Source organism: Prionailurus bengalensis, chromosome C1 (genome assembly GCF_016509475.1).
Source record: "Prionailurus bengalensis isolate Pbe53 chromosome C1, Fcat_Pben_1.1_paternal_pri, whole genome shotgun sequence".
NCBI classification, from domain to species: domain Eukaryota; kingdom Metazoa; phylum Chordata; class Mammalia; order Carnivora; family Felidae; genus Prionailurus; species Prionailurus bengalensis.
In genome coordinates this window covers 150819190-150835370 of record NC_057345.1, presented here as the reverse complement: position 1 = coordinate 150835370, position 16181 = coordinate 150819190, and the positions used below count along the sequence as shown (strand labels likewise).

Genomic DNA, 16181 nt, shown 5'->3' with positions numbered 1-16181 from the left:
TATCCAGAATAGCCAAAACAATCTTGAAAAAGAACAAAGTTGGAGGACTCTTACATCTCATTTTCAAAACTTAAAACAAGGCAGTACAGTACTTCTATAAGGATACACATGTATATATATATATATATATATATATACACATATATATGTATACACACACGTATGTGTGTATATATATATATGTATATATATACCTATATATGTGTATATATATATGTATAGGACCAAGACTCTGAAAATAAACCAATAAATCCAGAGTCAATTGATTTTCATCTGGGTGTAAAGACAATTATGGTTTTTTTTTTTCAGCAAATTGTACTGAACAACTGGATATCTTTATACAAAAGAATAAAGGTGGACCCCTACCTCACATTGTATACAAAAATTAACTCAAAATAAATAAAAAACTAAATGAATCAAAACCCACTAAACTCTTAAAAGAAACATAGGAATAAATTTGATTACATTAAGGGATAGCTTCTTTTCATATGACATCAAAAGTATACACAACAAATAAAAAATAGATAAATTGGACTTCGTCAAAATTAAAACCTTTTGTGCTCCAGAAAACATCATTAAGAAAAAGAAAAGACAAGCCACAGTATGGAAACAAATAAATGCAAATCATGTACCTTACAAGGAACTAATGTATAGGATATATAGAGAACTCTTACAACTCAATAAAAAAAAAGACAACCCAATTAAAAATTGGGCAAAGGAGGGGCACCTGGGTGGCTCAATCTGTTGAGCATATGACTCTCAGTTTTGACTCAGGTCATGACCTCATGGTTGGTGAGTTTGAGCCCCGCATCAGGCTCTGTGCTGATGGTACAGCGCCTGCTTGGGATTCTCTCTCTCTCCCTCTCTCTCTGTCCCCCCTCCCCATGTATCTCTGTCTCAAAAAAATAAATAAACTTAAAAAAATGGACAAAGGATATGAATAAACATTTCCCCAAGGAACATATATGAATGACCAATAAACACATGAACGGATACTCAAAATCGTTAGCCATCAGCCATCATTACATCAAACGTAAGTCACTACCACTTCCTAGTAACTAGGGTGGCATAATAAAAAGACAGACTACAAGCAAGTGATGGCTACAACTGTTGAAATTGGAACTCTTGTACATTGTTGATGGGAGTGTAAGATGGTGCAGCATGTTGGAAAACAGTCTGGCGACTACTCAAAATGTTAAACATAGAGTTATTATATGACCCAGCAATTCCATTGCTAGGTATGTAAATTATTTATTCATACAAAACCTTGAGAAATAAAAAAGAAATTAAAATTTATGCTCACACAAAAACTTGTATATGAGTGTTCATAGCAACATTATTCGTAATAGCCCCCAAACAGAAACAAACCCCATGTTCATTAACTGGTAAATAGATAAATAAAATGGGACATATCCATACAATGGAATATTATTTGGCCATAAGAAGAAATGAAATACTGATACATGCTTCAATATAGATGAGCTTTTAAAATATGCTAAGTGAAAGAAGCCAGTCACAAAAGACCACATATTGTGTGATTCTATTTATGTGAAATGTCTACAATAGGCAGAACTATAGGAACAGAAAGTAGACCAGGGGTTGTTTAGGGCCTGAAGGTGAATTGAGGAAAATGGGGAGAAATGACCAATTAGGTAAAGGATTTCTTCTTGAAGTGATGAGAATATTCTAAAATTGATTACAGTCATGGTTGACAACTTGAATATATTAAAAATCACTGAGTGCTTTCAATGTGTGAATTTTATGGCATGTACACTACATCTCAATAAAGCTTTAAGTGAAAAGGGAGAGAGAAAATGAAAGAAGAATTCGAGAACATTGAGAAGACCAACTCTTTTGAGGAATTTGCTATAAAAAGACAGAGATATGGGACAGCAGCTGGGGAGAAATGTAGGGTCAAGGTATGGCTAATTTCTAAGTGGAAGACATTATATGTTTTTATTTTAATTTACGTTCCAGTGGGTGGTGATCCAGGAGAGAGAAAGCACATTTGCAAATAGGCAGGAGGTGATGAAATCCATTGCAGAAGTAGTGGAGTTGCTCTGAAGTCCAAGCCCTACCTTGCAGCTCAATTCATCATTGCAGTGGGGCAAGCAGAGAGTATGGTTACAGAGGCACAGAGGCTGGAAAACTGGTGCTGTTGCACTGAAGAAATTCTTTGTGAAAAGGAAGAGGGAAAGAGGAACCAAGAGATAAAGAAGCAGCAACAGGGAATCTGAGTGATGAGCCAGAGGGATCTGGGTGGAGGAAGTGGTAATGACAGAAATGTACCAACAGCCCAAGTCATTGCTCTTGATAAGCTCTCCCTGCCTCCGATCCGTAGGGATTGTGCTTTATTTATTCAGGGAGAGAACAGTGGCCAAGTTTCCCACTTCAAAGCAGTCAGGCCCCATGAGGGGGGTGAGATAACAAAGGCACTGCCAATGTACATCTCTAGCCCCACAGCACATTTTACTCACCCTGGTTTACCTCACCTGGTCTGCTTATCATGTCACCCAACCTCTCCCTGCCCGACCCTTATCCCAGCAAGGTTAATCTTAGATTCATCCACACACTTAGGCATTCAAATCTCTACTTGACTTCGAAATCTCTCTGCTGTGAGCTCACCATCTAACCCCAGCTTGGCCTGGCCTTGGTTTGCTGTTCCCAGCTTGGCTCTGACAACTCCTAGTGATCTCACCCCACTGTGGAGCCTAGATAGGACTGTGTTCTAAAAGGTCACCAGTCAATGGGGTGTTTGGAACTCAAAGAATTTCCCCATAGGAAAAAAAAAATTATTATAAATAGTGGTGTGATTCCCAGGCCAATCTACAAAGGCCTATTTAACCAGTCATGGCACTGGCCTAGCTGGCCTAAGCCACGGTGTCCCCTAAGTCTAGCAAGGTTGGCCCAGAGGGGAATAGGCAAGAGAGTGAAAAGCCCTGGCAATTTAACAGCCCCCATGGAAACATGGAGAAATGCAGTGGCCAAGGAGGCAAGAAAGACGTTGAGCAGTATCTCCGCTGGGAACCAAGCAGAAGTGAAGGTTGCACAGCAGAGGGAACCCCTGCCGGGGGCGGGCTCGCAAAGTGGAACTATCACAGATTGGGAAGAGTCTATTGGCAGAGGAGCAAAGACCAGCCCCCTCCATCTTTTATAAGCAGATTAACATTGACAAGTCTCCCTTTAACTGCAGAGTACCTGCCCTCCAGCTAACTCTATCTCTTTCTTCGGTTCTTATGAAGTTCCTGATTTTAATCTGGCCCTTTGACCACCCACCTCATCCTGCTTACTGGAGGGCCTCTGACTGCTGGCTATTCACAGAATAAGACTGACTCTCCTTGGTTTGCTTCTTGCTTTTTGGTTGAAAGAGTAGTTTATTTTGACTGCCTCACATCCACTCCATTCTGCAACCTTACTTTCAGCGGGTACATCCTGAGTTCCTCCAAGGCAATCCCTCTTTTCCATTGGTACAGACAGGGGGATGGTTGATAGAGGTACTATGCCCTCTCTCAGCCAAGGGAACTGCAAGAGAGATCACCAGCCATACCTTCAATTCCTCCGGGGCTAGCTCACGCTACAGCTTTTCCTTCCATGTGCAAGTGTATTGTTTTGAGCTTGAGTCAGCCAGATTTACCATCAACGATCTCCAATACACATGGGATATCAGAATGTTCCATTCATCACTTATTTTCTATTTTCTAATAAACTCCCAGAAGGCGAGCCTGTCACCTGGCCCCTGTCTACTCCTGCACAGATTTTATGATTCCATATCCTGCTTGCCTGATACCCAAAAATCGCTGCTGCTCTGGACCCACTGTGACCCCTGCCATTGCTCTTCCCAGCAATGTTTGGGAAATGAAAGCTGAAATGAAAGCAAATATCCATAAGGTTTCCTACTTAGCCTCTGTCATGTCTTCTCCTTCAAATTACAAGTCCCAGTCCTCTGGGCCTACAGGTCTCAGAATCACCCGTGTGACTGAAAAACAATTGCAGATCCATAGGTCCCGAACTCAGGAATTCTATTTCAGTAGGTCTGAGCATGGAGCCCAGGAATCTGCATCTCTACTGACATCCGAGGGGATCATGAGGCCCACGGTCTGGGAAGTGTTGCCATGTGGCAACACCAGTCATCCCACACACCTGTCAGCCTCCCCATAAATCAGGGGCTGCTGCCCTGACAGAATCCTTCTGCCATGAAATCCGAAGGTTGGGGGTAAATATTTCTTTCAGTTTTCATGGATAGTGAAAGGGACCCACATAGAGAACTGAGAACAGAAATCACAGCTAACAGTTCCAACCCTATGAATCAATTGGCAAATTCTAAAGTTAGTTTTTGCCAAGTTGAATCTTGGTAAAAAATTTTTTGATTGGTGAGGCAGGAAGAAATCTGCATATTGATGAAGTTGCAGACATGTTGGCCCAAAGATACACGCACTTACATCCATTCCCTTTTTGTCATCATTTGACAATCTGAAGAATAAGAGCCCTGTGCAAAATGAGCTAGTAACCATCCCAACCTACCTGATCGAGAATAGAAATAAAAGAATCAGAGCCTTGGATTCATCAGCACACACTATATTAAAACTGCCCCAGAGAAGGCTTCCTGTATCAGACTATGAAGGACACATCAAAGCGGGAGTAGAGACCATCCCAGAGCACAAAAGGATTTCTAGCCCTCCATTCTGTCCTTCTGTGCAATGGAAAATAGCAGAAATGCTGGCAGCAAGACAAAGCAAATGGTCTTTCAGACTTTGGAAAAGTATTATATTACATGCAGTTCTTAATGATATCTAGCATTAATCTAAAACTAACACCCAAGGCCAACTCCACAGTGTGTTTTATGATTATTAAATGATACAGCAGTCTCAATGTCAGGGAGCAGACATTTTTGCATGGGAGGTGGCCGGGATTGCTAGCTAAAAGACTTGTTTTCTTTGTTTCAACATTTTCCTCTCTAACTTCCTATCACTCCCTTCCTTTAAAAAAAAAAAAAAACTATTTGTAGTAGCTGCTCTAGTTTCTGCCCTTAGAAATCTGCTCTATTTATTAACTACTCCTCCGGTGAAGAAATTCCACTGAAATTCCTTCAGGGCCTGGCTGCCTTTCAGCTTCTCTTTGCACATTCCTGCCTCTATGTATGTCACCATCTTAAATAGCTGAGCCTTCTGTGCTTTAATAAGGTCTCTCTATAATCTTTTTTTTAAGAACACAGACCTAGTTTTGCTCAGTTTCTGAATACCTTAGATTGTAAAGCCCCCATAATACTCTAATTAATTTCTGTTCCACCTCATCTGCATCCTCACTGGTCGGCTAATAACATAAGGACCAGAACTGACCTCATTACAATAACTTCTTACATTTCTTACATCGTAATCGAAATGATTCCTCCAGGCTGGTATTTGAATTACATCCCCCCACCCCACTCCCACCCACAACCCCCCGGAGGTGCCAAGTTAAAGATTTAGATGTGCATTCCTCATAGATTCCAATTTTCTGGGTTCCAAATCTGGGGTACCAAATTCTTTTAAAAGCATATTCTTTTTCTTTGCTAAGTTCATGACATGTCCAAGCATTGCATTTCTGCATAAAAGAAAACTAAACAACACAAAGCATGGTTCTGAACTACCATCAGCTAGAATTTACCAAGAAAAAAGGAAGGAAGGAAGGAAGGAAGGAAGGAAGGAAGGGAGGGAGGAAACTACAAACATCCTATTGTCTTTTTTATAACAGAGACTTCCTTGAAAAGAAGATTTCAGAAGCTCTTAGAAAGAACATCCCACCGCCCCATAGGGTATAAGCAGTCAGCAAATATTTCATCTTGATTTTACCCAGATGAAGGCTTTAAAGGTGTGGTCCTATAAGAAAATCCCAAAACTTTTTTCCCAAATTCAAATTAGTAAAGTATTTCATGAATGCCTCTTCCCCCTTTCCCACTCCTACCTCATTCCCTTTCTTTAGTTCCCTCCAAACCCTTGATTGTTAATTATAGCAAAACCAGTAATGGAGCACAGAATGTACTGGCTGTTTTTGCTGATTCCTGACAATGGCAAAAAGTACACTTGCCACTGTTGAGCCACCTTCAGTCTCCTACTCAAGTGGCGTTCTGACATCTCCCATCAAGCTCTGCATTCTCCAGACAATGGTGTGCTATATCCGATGTATACATCATCATCTTAAACAGTAATATAGCAAATGCTAACTTGGGGCTCAACGAGGCCCTACTCTGGCTCCTTGTGCCAGCTCTTTTAGCTTTCTCCCTCCTGGGGTTGAGATCTTCCTGTCCCTGTACAGAAAATTTCCACTGATTCCCAGCAATTTTTAATTTATGGGTTTGCACCATCATAAAGCCCAATATGGCTTGGGCAGCACTGTGATTCGCTTGCTGAATGGTGTTCTACAGTTTGCATTCCGTGTAAACCATATCTTAAATCATGTCACCCAGATGAAAACTGAGTGTTAGGGAGAAAATTATTTAGACACTTTATTGGAGGCTAAGTTGTATTTGAAGATCTCCCTGCTGCTATTGGTCAGTGGCAGCTAGAGGTTTTGCCACCTAGCATGATTCCCCATCCCCTCTGAAACACAGCCCGCTTTCCTTTGGGAAGCTCCAATTCTCCCAGTGAACCTACAGGCATAGCTTCACCTCTACCCCTGAAACAAATGGGAAGTTCACATGGGCTGGGCCAATCACAAGCCTCCCAAAGTAGGCCAATCGGAAACTTTCCCTGTGAGTGACACTCAGATGTTGGATGAAAGAAGCCCTCTTGCTGTGGTGTTGGATAAAAGGAGATGAGGCAGCTCTGGAGCTAGTGATGGCAGTCTTCTTTGCCGTGCAGAGAGGGCCATGCTGCAACATGAAGCCAAGCAGAGGCCAGAGTCAAGAAAGGAGTCCACAGTTCTTGTCTCTGAGACTCTGATGCTTAAAGTTCTACGAGCTACTGTATCTTCTTGAGCTGTTTCTGTGAGCTCACTTCTGTGAGCCTTCATTACCCTTAAAATCTACGAGAATGAATATATTATTTTATGCTTTAGATCATTTCACTTGGGTTTCAGCCACCTACAACCAAGATTTAGATCAAGATTTTTCGAGCAAAATGCTCTAAAATCTATTCCATTGGGAATGGTGGCCAGTGTTCAGGAGACTGCACTGTCCACACGGCCATTCCAAGAAACATAAAGGAATGCGGCTCTCATCTAATCATAGTGAGCATGGAAGAGATTGAGTACTAGTAGAGACCATGGAAAGGTTTGTCACACAAGTATTAAACGCTAACAGGCAAGAAAGTTAGCCACAAGACCGGTGGCTGCACAAAATGGCTGATGCGAAAAAGAGAATGAGGAGCAGGGACTACAGTGTTGCAAAGAAAAGTAGAATAGAGCAGCCAAGCAGAAAAGATGAAGATAAAAACATGCAAATGGGTTCAACCTGCAATAATAATAGTAATAGTACACATACCTCGCAGAATTATTGGAACGACTCAGCGAGTTACTACATAAAAAGAGCTTTGAACAATGCCCCCCACACAGTAAGCGCCATAAAAGTGCTAGCCAATGCTGTTTTCCCAGCTGGGTTGGAAATACTGGAGAGCTACTTGGCTATGAGGTAAGAGAGCAGGCAGTCTCTTCACCCCAGACAGGGCCAGGAAATATCAACTTTCACTGACTCGACACACATCACATACCCCCACCCTACCTCAGTAGATGCTTCTGAAAATTTTTCAATTTTTTAACAGCAGGACTTTTCTGTTTCAAAGGAAGCCTGAAATGTCATCCCCCCCGTATGAAAAGCCATAAATATCCCTTTATTCCCCTCAGTCTCCAATTTATTTCCAGGCTGTGTTTGGTTACTTGGTTGATTCTTTTATTCCTTCATTGGTTTTACAGTTTCAAGGAAATCCAGATTACCAGAGATAACTGTTGCAAATGGTGCTTCTTTTTGTAAAGTAAGCTTACGTTGCATTCTTGGGAAATTCTTGAAGCAAACACAAATGGCAAGACAATGTTGAAATACGTGCAAAAAATGGCATGTAATATATTAAGAGCATGTTAGTTTTATTATTAATTTCAGTTAAAATATATTTTAAATAAATTCTAATCCAATATTTGTAGTACCCTTAATTCACCCCTGTAATCTTGCGGTAGGCAAAATTCTAATACGGACCACAAGATTTCCATCCCCTGCTGTACACCACGCTACGTAATTTGAATATGAGAGGACAACACTCTCATAATTAGGTTAAATTATGGGGCAAAGGAGAAGAGATTTTGCAGGTATAAACAAGGACTCTATTCAGTCAGCTTTGAGCTAATCAAAAGGTTACCTTGGGTGGGCCTTACCTAATCAGGTGAGCCTCTAAAAGATACACAAAGCAAAAGCAGCTACTCTCCACTGGCCTTGAAGAAGTAAGTGGACATACTGTGAGAGGGCCACATGGAAGTAGCCACTAGATGCTAAGAGTAATCCTTAGCCAATAAACAGCTGGAAAGGGGGGGGGGGGTCAGTCCCAAAATCTCAAAAAGACCGAATCCTGGCAAGACAATCAAACAAACAAGCAAACAAACAACAACAAAAACTGACCTTGAAAAAAACCCTGAGCCACAGAGCCTTGGTCAATACTTTGACTGCAGCCTTGAGAGACCCTGAGCTGAAGACTCGATTAATGCATACCTGGATTCCTGACCCACAGAAACCATGGGATAATAAAAGAATTATTCTAAGCCACCATGTTTGTACTAATTTGTTTCTCAGCAATAGAAAATTAATACAAACAGTATGGAAAACAGTATGTGCTAAATGTTGGAGGATGCCTACCTAGCAGTCAGGGTATTCTAAGAAACTGCCTTGAAGTTGATATGGTATCTTCAGAAAAAAAGCCATTGGAGGAATAAAATGCTTGGCAGCTCAGCACTGGGAGAAGGAAGTCCGAGACATAAATAGCAGTGTTTGTAGCCTAGGGAGAGATAAATAGCCAGGAACCTAGTGGTGGTGTCAAAAGTACCTTCTGTGAGCACGTAGGTGGGAAAAAAAAGGATATAAAACATGAAAGAGGGCTATAAGATTGTAAATAATATTTATCTTTTGATTCTCTAAGTATTACAATAATATATACTCATTGGTTAAAACTTAGAAATTGGCAGCAAAGAAGTAAACAAGAAAGTTCACATTTTTCACAGAGTTGTAAGCACACGTAGTTTGTGTCTTGTTTCTTTAAACCTAATCAGTCTGTGTTATCCTGGGTTTATGTCATCTGCATCATTTTTTTTTAATGTTTATTTATTTTGAGAGAGAGAGAAACAGAGCACACTAGCAGGGGAGGGGGAGGGGAAGGGGCAGAGAGAGGGAGAGAGAGAATCCCAAGCAGGCTCCGTGCTGTCAGTGTGGAGCTTGACACAGGGCTCGACCTGGGGCTCCATCTTACAAATCACGAGATCAAGACCTGAGCCAAAATCAAGACTCACATGACCAGCTGAGCCACCCAGGCACCCCGTCATCTGAACCACTTTTAAAGGTAGCGTACTATTCCATCTCATGCTGTCCACTATGATTTACTTAACCATTCCCCTAATTGGAGGTTAGAGTTGTCTTTAATTTAGAAATATTTATTCTGAACTTGGGAAAAGCCTCCAAGCATCAAAACCTATAGGAAATAGCATTCATTTAGAGAACCTCTTGCTCTGGCATTTGACTACATTCGCCACTTTAGAACAGTCTAAAATCCATCTAGTAGGGGTTCCTGCTCTGTAAAATCCTATCTTATCCTTAGAGTTTCCTCTGTCCTCGGGTATTCTTTTTGTTCAAACATGCTCTGGCTTGATCCAGATTACTTGTTCTCATTGCAATTTCCTCCCCTGGGAAATCTGTTCTTTCCTGCCCTCTCTCCCTCTGTCTCCTTTGTAAACATTAAGGTATGATATGAGATTTGTTCTAAGTAATGTTTACTTTCTCTTTTAGTAAAAGGCATCTTCCATTTCTGAGAAAGCCCTATTGTCGCTATCGCTAATAACTCACTCCTTGTGCACATGCAAAATAAGCCCTAGGAGCCTCCAGGCGACCCTCCCATTCTCTCACTGTACGACTTTCATTTGTCATGTTTTTCTTGCACTCTCTTAAATTTACTTTGTAATCTCTCCCGCTTGCCTGTGTCTATGGTGTCATACGTTTCCACTCAGCGCAGGAACCTGTGGCTAGTGGCTTGGGCTTGAAGGCAGGCCTTGGGCTCTGGCTCACCTTTGATGGGTGACTGGTGCCCCAGATGGGAGAGGGGCTCTGAAAGGGAGATGCCCTGCACCATGTCTTTGGGAGGTAATGTAACATGGGTATTTGAGTCAGTCAGACTCGAGGTGAGGGGTCTGGGGGGTGAGGTCTGAGTAGCAATAATTTTAGAAGCTCCCAGGTGATGCTACCAAGCAGCCAGGATTGAGAACCTTACACTGGCTACTCCATTGTGCCGAGAAGGAGTTGACAAGGGATGACGGCCTCTCACACAGCTGGCTGCTCTTAAGCTCCCCTGTCTGTTATCTCCTACTTCTTTTCTGCCTAATGCTGAACTGACCTCAAAATCCTCTGGCTCCCTCACAGGGCATCCGTGAGAGCTCTTCAAAAGGCTGTCAGTGCTTCCCCACGGCCCTGCTCTGGGGGTCCACTCCTGCTGACCCTCCTCACCCCTCGCCCCCAGCTCTCCTCACCAACATTTCACCCCCCACCCCCACCCCCACAACTGTTAGGATTCCCTCAGCCAGCCTTTCTCTCTCTCGGCAGGGAGCAATAGCCCAAAGACTCCAGCTTAATGATACTGGTGTGATATTCCATGGTGCGTGGGAAATGCAAGCCAAACGGTGGCAGCACAGGCCCCTCCCTCTCACCCTCTACCTTTGCCCTGCCGTCCGTGTCCCATCCTCTGTCGCCCTGCATGGGCAGAGGCTGGGTAAGTCAACATGTCCTCTGCCTAAGCAGATGTCCACCTGGGGTCTTCCAACAAGACTGTGATATTTATACACAATATTAGAGCCCACCTCCCCTCTGAGCTTGGCAGTTTGGGTAGAAAGCACAAATAGCTCTCTTTCAGTCGTGGTGGGGGACAACCTCAGATGATGAACACTGAGATCCTGGTAACTTCTCGTTCTCCTCTCTCTCTTGCACAGTATTCTGCATATGTAACTGGCTTGGGGTTGGGGATAAGGCTGTTCCTTTGGCTTTAGAATAAGCCCCAGAACAGCATATGGCACCATTTTTAGCAGCTTTTTGTAGAGTTCAAGTGTACCTGAACATTACATGCATCTGGGGCACTTTAAAATATATATCTATGTCCTAAGTCGAAGCCCTAGAGGACTTTAAAAAAAAAAAATGTTTATTTACTGGGACACCTGGGTGGCTCAGTAGGTTAAGCGGCCAACTTCAGTTCAGGTCGTGATCTCTCGGCCTGTGAGTTCGAGCCCCACGTCTGGCTCTCTGTTGACAGCTCAGAGCCTGGAGCCTGCTTTGGATTCTGTGTCTCCCTCTCTCTCGGCCCCTCCCCAGCTCATGCTCTGTCTCTCTTTCTGTGTGTCTCTCTCAAAATAAAGGAATATTAAAAAAATTTTTTTTAATAAAAATATTTATTTATATTGAGAGAGACAGAGAGCATGTGTGGTAGAGGGGCAGAGAGAGGGGAAGAGAGAATCCCAAGCAGGTTCCTTGCTGTTAGCACAGAGCCAGACACGAGACTTGATCTCATGAACCATGCGATCATGACCTGAACCAAAAACCAAGAGTTGGACAGTCAACCAACTGAGCCACCAGGTGCCCCACCTACTGTCTAGCATTAAGCAAAATGACATGGTTCCTACACTTATGAAGATTTCAAATATCAAACAAATAACCACCCAGATGAATATATGAGTACAAATTTTGATTCGTGCAATAAAGGAAAATTTGTCTAAGAGAGAAATTAATGGGGTTAGAGGCTAATTTAGATGGGAAGAGGGATCAGGGAAAGGGTTTTGAGGGCTGTGGGGAGAAGCTGGCACAGGATCGGAGGCAGGGGATTAGGACCATGCCAGGAAGAGGGGGAAATATCTTCAAAAGACCCTGAGGAAAAAAGGGACTTAGTGTATTTGAAAAACAGAAGGAAGGCCAGTGTGGTTAGAATCCAGTGACAGGGAAGAGAGGTGTGAAATGCAGCTGGAAATGTGGACAGGAGACAGATCTCAGGACTTTGCAGGTCACACTAAGGTTTTTGGATTTTATTCCAAATATATTAGGAAAGCATTAGAGGATTTTAGGAAGAAAAATGACATGATTATCAGATACTAAGCCAATGAGGAAGTTAGGAGAGTGGTTTCTTATTTTCCATGTGTAACATTTTCCCATACATTATACTGCTATTTTTATCATTCTTTGTATAATCACTTTTTAAAACATTTTTCCTTCTCCTATCCAGATTCATGCAGTAGTATTTGCATTCTTCTGAATTGGGCTTATTAAAATTCATCATTGGTTTATTTTTATTCTTTCTTAGGTCCCTGTTTTTTCATTTGCCTATGCTCTAAAAGATGCAGAAAAACAGTGATTCATTCAAGAAAAAGAAATGGTTATTTAATGTACCACAATTTAAGACCAATGCCCAGTCTTCCTTCTTATACAACTATTATCAGCCTTGTTTTGTGATTTCACAGGGCTGCTACCAACTACAAACTTCTAGATTCATCACCGGCCTCACAGCCCCAAAGAGAGATGAAAAAGAGGGGTGCAGTGGGATTCTTGCGGCTCTAGCCCTGCTGTGGTTCCCGCATCCCAGTTTGGATCTTGGCCCCTCACTCCTGGTGGTGACATACTCTGGCCTGATGATTTCTGTGGCCTCGTTAGACTTCTGTCCCCAGGCTTTCTCTATAGGCCTAGGCAGGAGCCTCGATGCTGGCCTAAGGATCTCTGCTTCAAGCACTGAGATTTTGGGGATATGTTTTTTATATTTTTAATATCTTTATATTTATATCCAGTCATCGTGAGTCTAGGAAAATAAGGAAAATTTTACTGAGAGAGCAATTAAAAGGGATAGAGGAATCAATTCAGATTGAAAGAAGGATCAGGGAAAGCCTTTTGAGGACTGAGGACCCCCTTCAGGGGGCTGGAAAGAAGTATTGCTCACTTCCTTGTACCAGCACTGTGCTAGGTACTGGGATTCAAGAATAACTTGCCTGAGAGCATCAGGGAAGGATTCACATAAAGATATCTCTTTAGCTGAGACTTGAGGCATGAGCAGAGGTAACCAGGTGAGTATGACATGGAAGGAGATTTCAGGGTGGAAGAATAGCGTGGGTACAAGTGTGTAGATGAGAAAGCATAGCCTGTTGTGGAACTGTGATGTGTGAGCATTGGCGTGGAAGGTTCAAGAAACAGAGCATCAAGATGTGAGACTGGAGAGCTGAACAGCACCTTGATATGGAAGGCCTTGCATCCTGTAGGTGATGGAGAGCAATTAAAAGATTTTAAGCAGGAGAATGAAATGAGAAAATCTGCATATCAGAATGAACTTTCTGAAAGTAATGTGGGAGAAAGACTTGAGGATGTGAGCCTAGAAGCAAGGAGGGCAGTTTTTGAAGTAGTCTACAGAAGCGTTGGTGAAAAACTGAACTTGAGTTATGGTGGTAAGATTCAAGTTATTGAGGATAGCAAAATGGACACACCTTGGGGAATAATTAGATACGGAGTGTGAATGACAGTCAGGGGTCAAGGATACATCCTCAGTTGGCAGTTGGTGCCATCGAATGATGCTAATCACCATGTTAAGCAATAAAGGGAGAAGAGCAAGTTTGGTAGGAAAGATGATGAGTTCATTTTCAGACATGCTGAGTCAACTAATTTGAATGTTGAGTCAACTAAAGTTGACTTTAGTCCTAACCCACTTCTATTTCACTGTGGTTTGTTGTTGTTTGTTTGTTTTTACTGGATGTAAAGGCTAAGAGTAAAAGAGACTAGTAAAAAAGAAAGAGATCAGTAAATAAAGACCTAGGGTATAAAAGCAAGCAATCACACTGCTATGATACTCATGGCTGGCCATTCATTTCACAAATATTCACAGAACACATACAATCTATAGAAATTCTATAGAAATTACATAGGTCACTAAGCTATATATATGAAGCATAAGCTTAAAATATAATAGAAATAGGAGCTAGCATTCAGTTAGGTATCATACAGGGCTACAAAGTGCCAAAAACAAAATGCACAAGTGGCAAATACCCTTATAAGTGACTACTTATGAAATCTAGTAGTCATAATATTATTTAAGTGATTAAACATTTCATCACTCATAGTGGGACATCCTATAATGTTGTTTCCTGTTGTGACACAATATGAAATAAATAGCAACATCTAAAAAGCATTCTTGCCAAAAAAATTTAACTTGAATTTAATCAAGCCTTTATGCCTATCTTCCAAATTATAAAATAATGAAGGAAGTTTAGAAATAAGTCCAGCAGCAGCAAAAAGAAAAAAAAAATCAGAAAAAATCTAGAATGTGGAAAATTCTAGAAGACAACTTTTGGATCTCAAAAAGCCAATGTCATAGAGGGGAAAAAAAAAAGTCCTGGAAGTGTTCTAGATTAAGAGAAGCTAAAAAAGACATAATAATCAAATGCAATGATTTAACTTTGCATTACTTTGAAGAAATCCTATAAAAAGTATTTTGGAGACAAGGCAATGTTAATATGGACTGGAGTATTATATGATATTAGGGAGTTATTATTAGTTTTCTTAAGTGATAATGGTGTTGAGGTTGATAGAATACTTATTGTTAGGAGAAGTTTGTCGAAGAATTTAAAGGCTGTGGTATTCAGAATCAAGAAAACAGAACCTGCGACCCCAGTGAGAGTCCACCCCGTGAGCATAAACCCCTACCCCTGGCCACCCCAGCACTTCAGCTGCTACGCCTCAGTCTACACCATCACCAGTTCACTGAATGACCACCCTGCTGTGTTCCTTGTAGACAATGGCTACAGCAGGTGCTAAGGCCTGCTTCACAGGTGATGATGCCCCCCCAAGCTGTCTTCCCCTACATCGTGGGGTGCCCCAGGGCGTGATGGTGGACATGGGCCAAAAGGACTCCTACATGGGCGATGAGGCCCAGAGCAAGAGGGGCACCTTGACCCTGAAGTACTCCATCGAGCATGGTATCTTCACCCACTGGGACGACATAGAGAAGATCTGGCACCACACTTTCCACAATGAGCTACATGTGGCCCCCGAGGAGCACCCCATGCTGCTGACCGAGGTCCCCCTAAACCCTAGAGCCAACCGTGAGAGGAGACCCAGATCATGTTGGAGACCTTCAACACCCCAGTCATGTATATGTGGCCATCCAGACCATGCTATTCTTGCACGCGTCTGGCTGTACCCCGGCATCCTGGTGGACTCCAGTGACTGGGTCCCCTATACCCATACTGCACCCATCTACAAGGGCTATGCCCTCCCCTAGACTTCTCGCCCTGGACTTTGAGCAGGACATGACCACCGCGGCCTCCAGCTCCTCCCTGGAGAAGAGCGATGTAGGAGCTGCTAGACCCGCGGGTCATCACCACTGGCAACGAGACGGTCCGCTGCCCCAAGGCACTCTTCCAACCTTCCTTCCTGGACATGCAGTCCTGTGGCATGCACGAAATTATTTTCAACTCCATCAAGAAACGTGACGGCAACATCCTCAAGGACCTCTATGCCGAAAGGGTGCAGTCTGGTGGCACCACCGTGTACTCTGACGTCGCTGATGGAATGCAGATCCCCGCCCTGGCAACCTGCGCAATGAAGCTCGAAATCATGGCACCGCCTGAGCACAAGCACTCCATGTGGATCGGTGGCTCCATCCTGGCCCCTACTGCCCACCTTCCAGCAGACATGGGTCAGGAAGCAGGATTATGCCGAGTCCGGCCCCGCCATCGGCCACCGCGGAGGCAGTTAGGCAGACTATTGTTAGTTTTGTGCCTTACACCCTTTCTTGACAAAACCTAACTTGCGAAGAAAACAAGATGATACTGGCATGGCTTTATTTGCCTTGGTTTTGTTTATGTTGTGTGTTTTGTCCTTTGGTTTTTAGTGTTGGGGGTGGGGGTGGAGCTTGACTCAGGATTTTAAAACTGAAACAGTGAAGGGGACAGCAGTTGGTCAGAGCGAGCACCCCCCAAGTTCTACAATGTGGCTGGGGACTTTGTAT

The 16181-nt window shown here is 42.7% G+C and overlaps 1 pseudogene; it reads left to right on the top strand.

Moving 5' to 3' along the window:
* The first annotated feature begins 14677 nt into the window (after nucleotides 1-14677).
* On the top strand, nucleotides 14678-15929 carry LOC122479486 (annotated as a pseudogene).
* The last annotated feature ends 252 nt before the right edge of the window (nucleotides 15930-16181 follow it).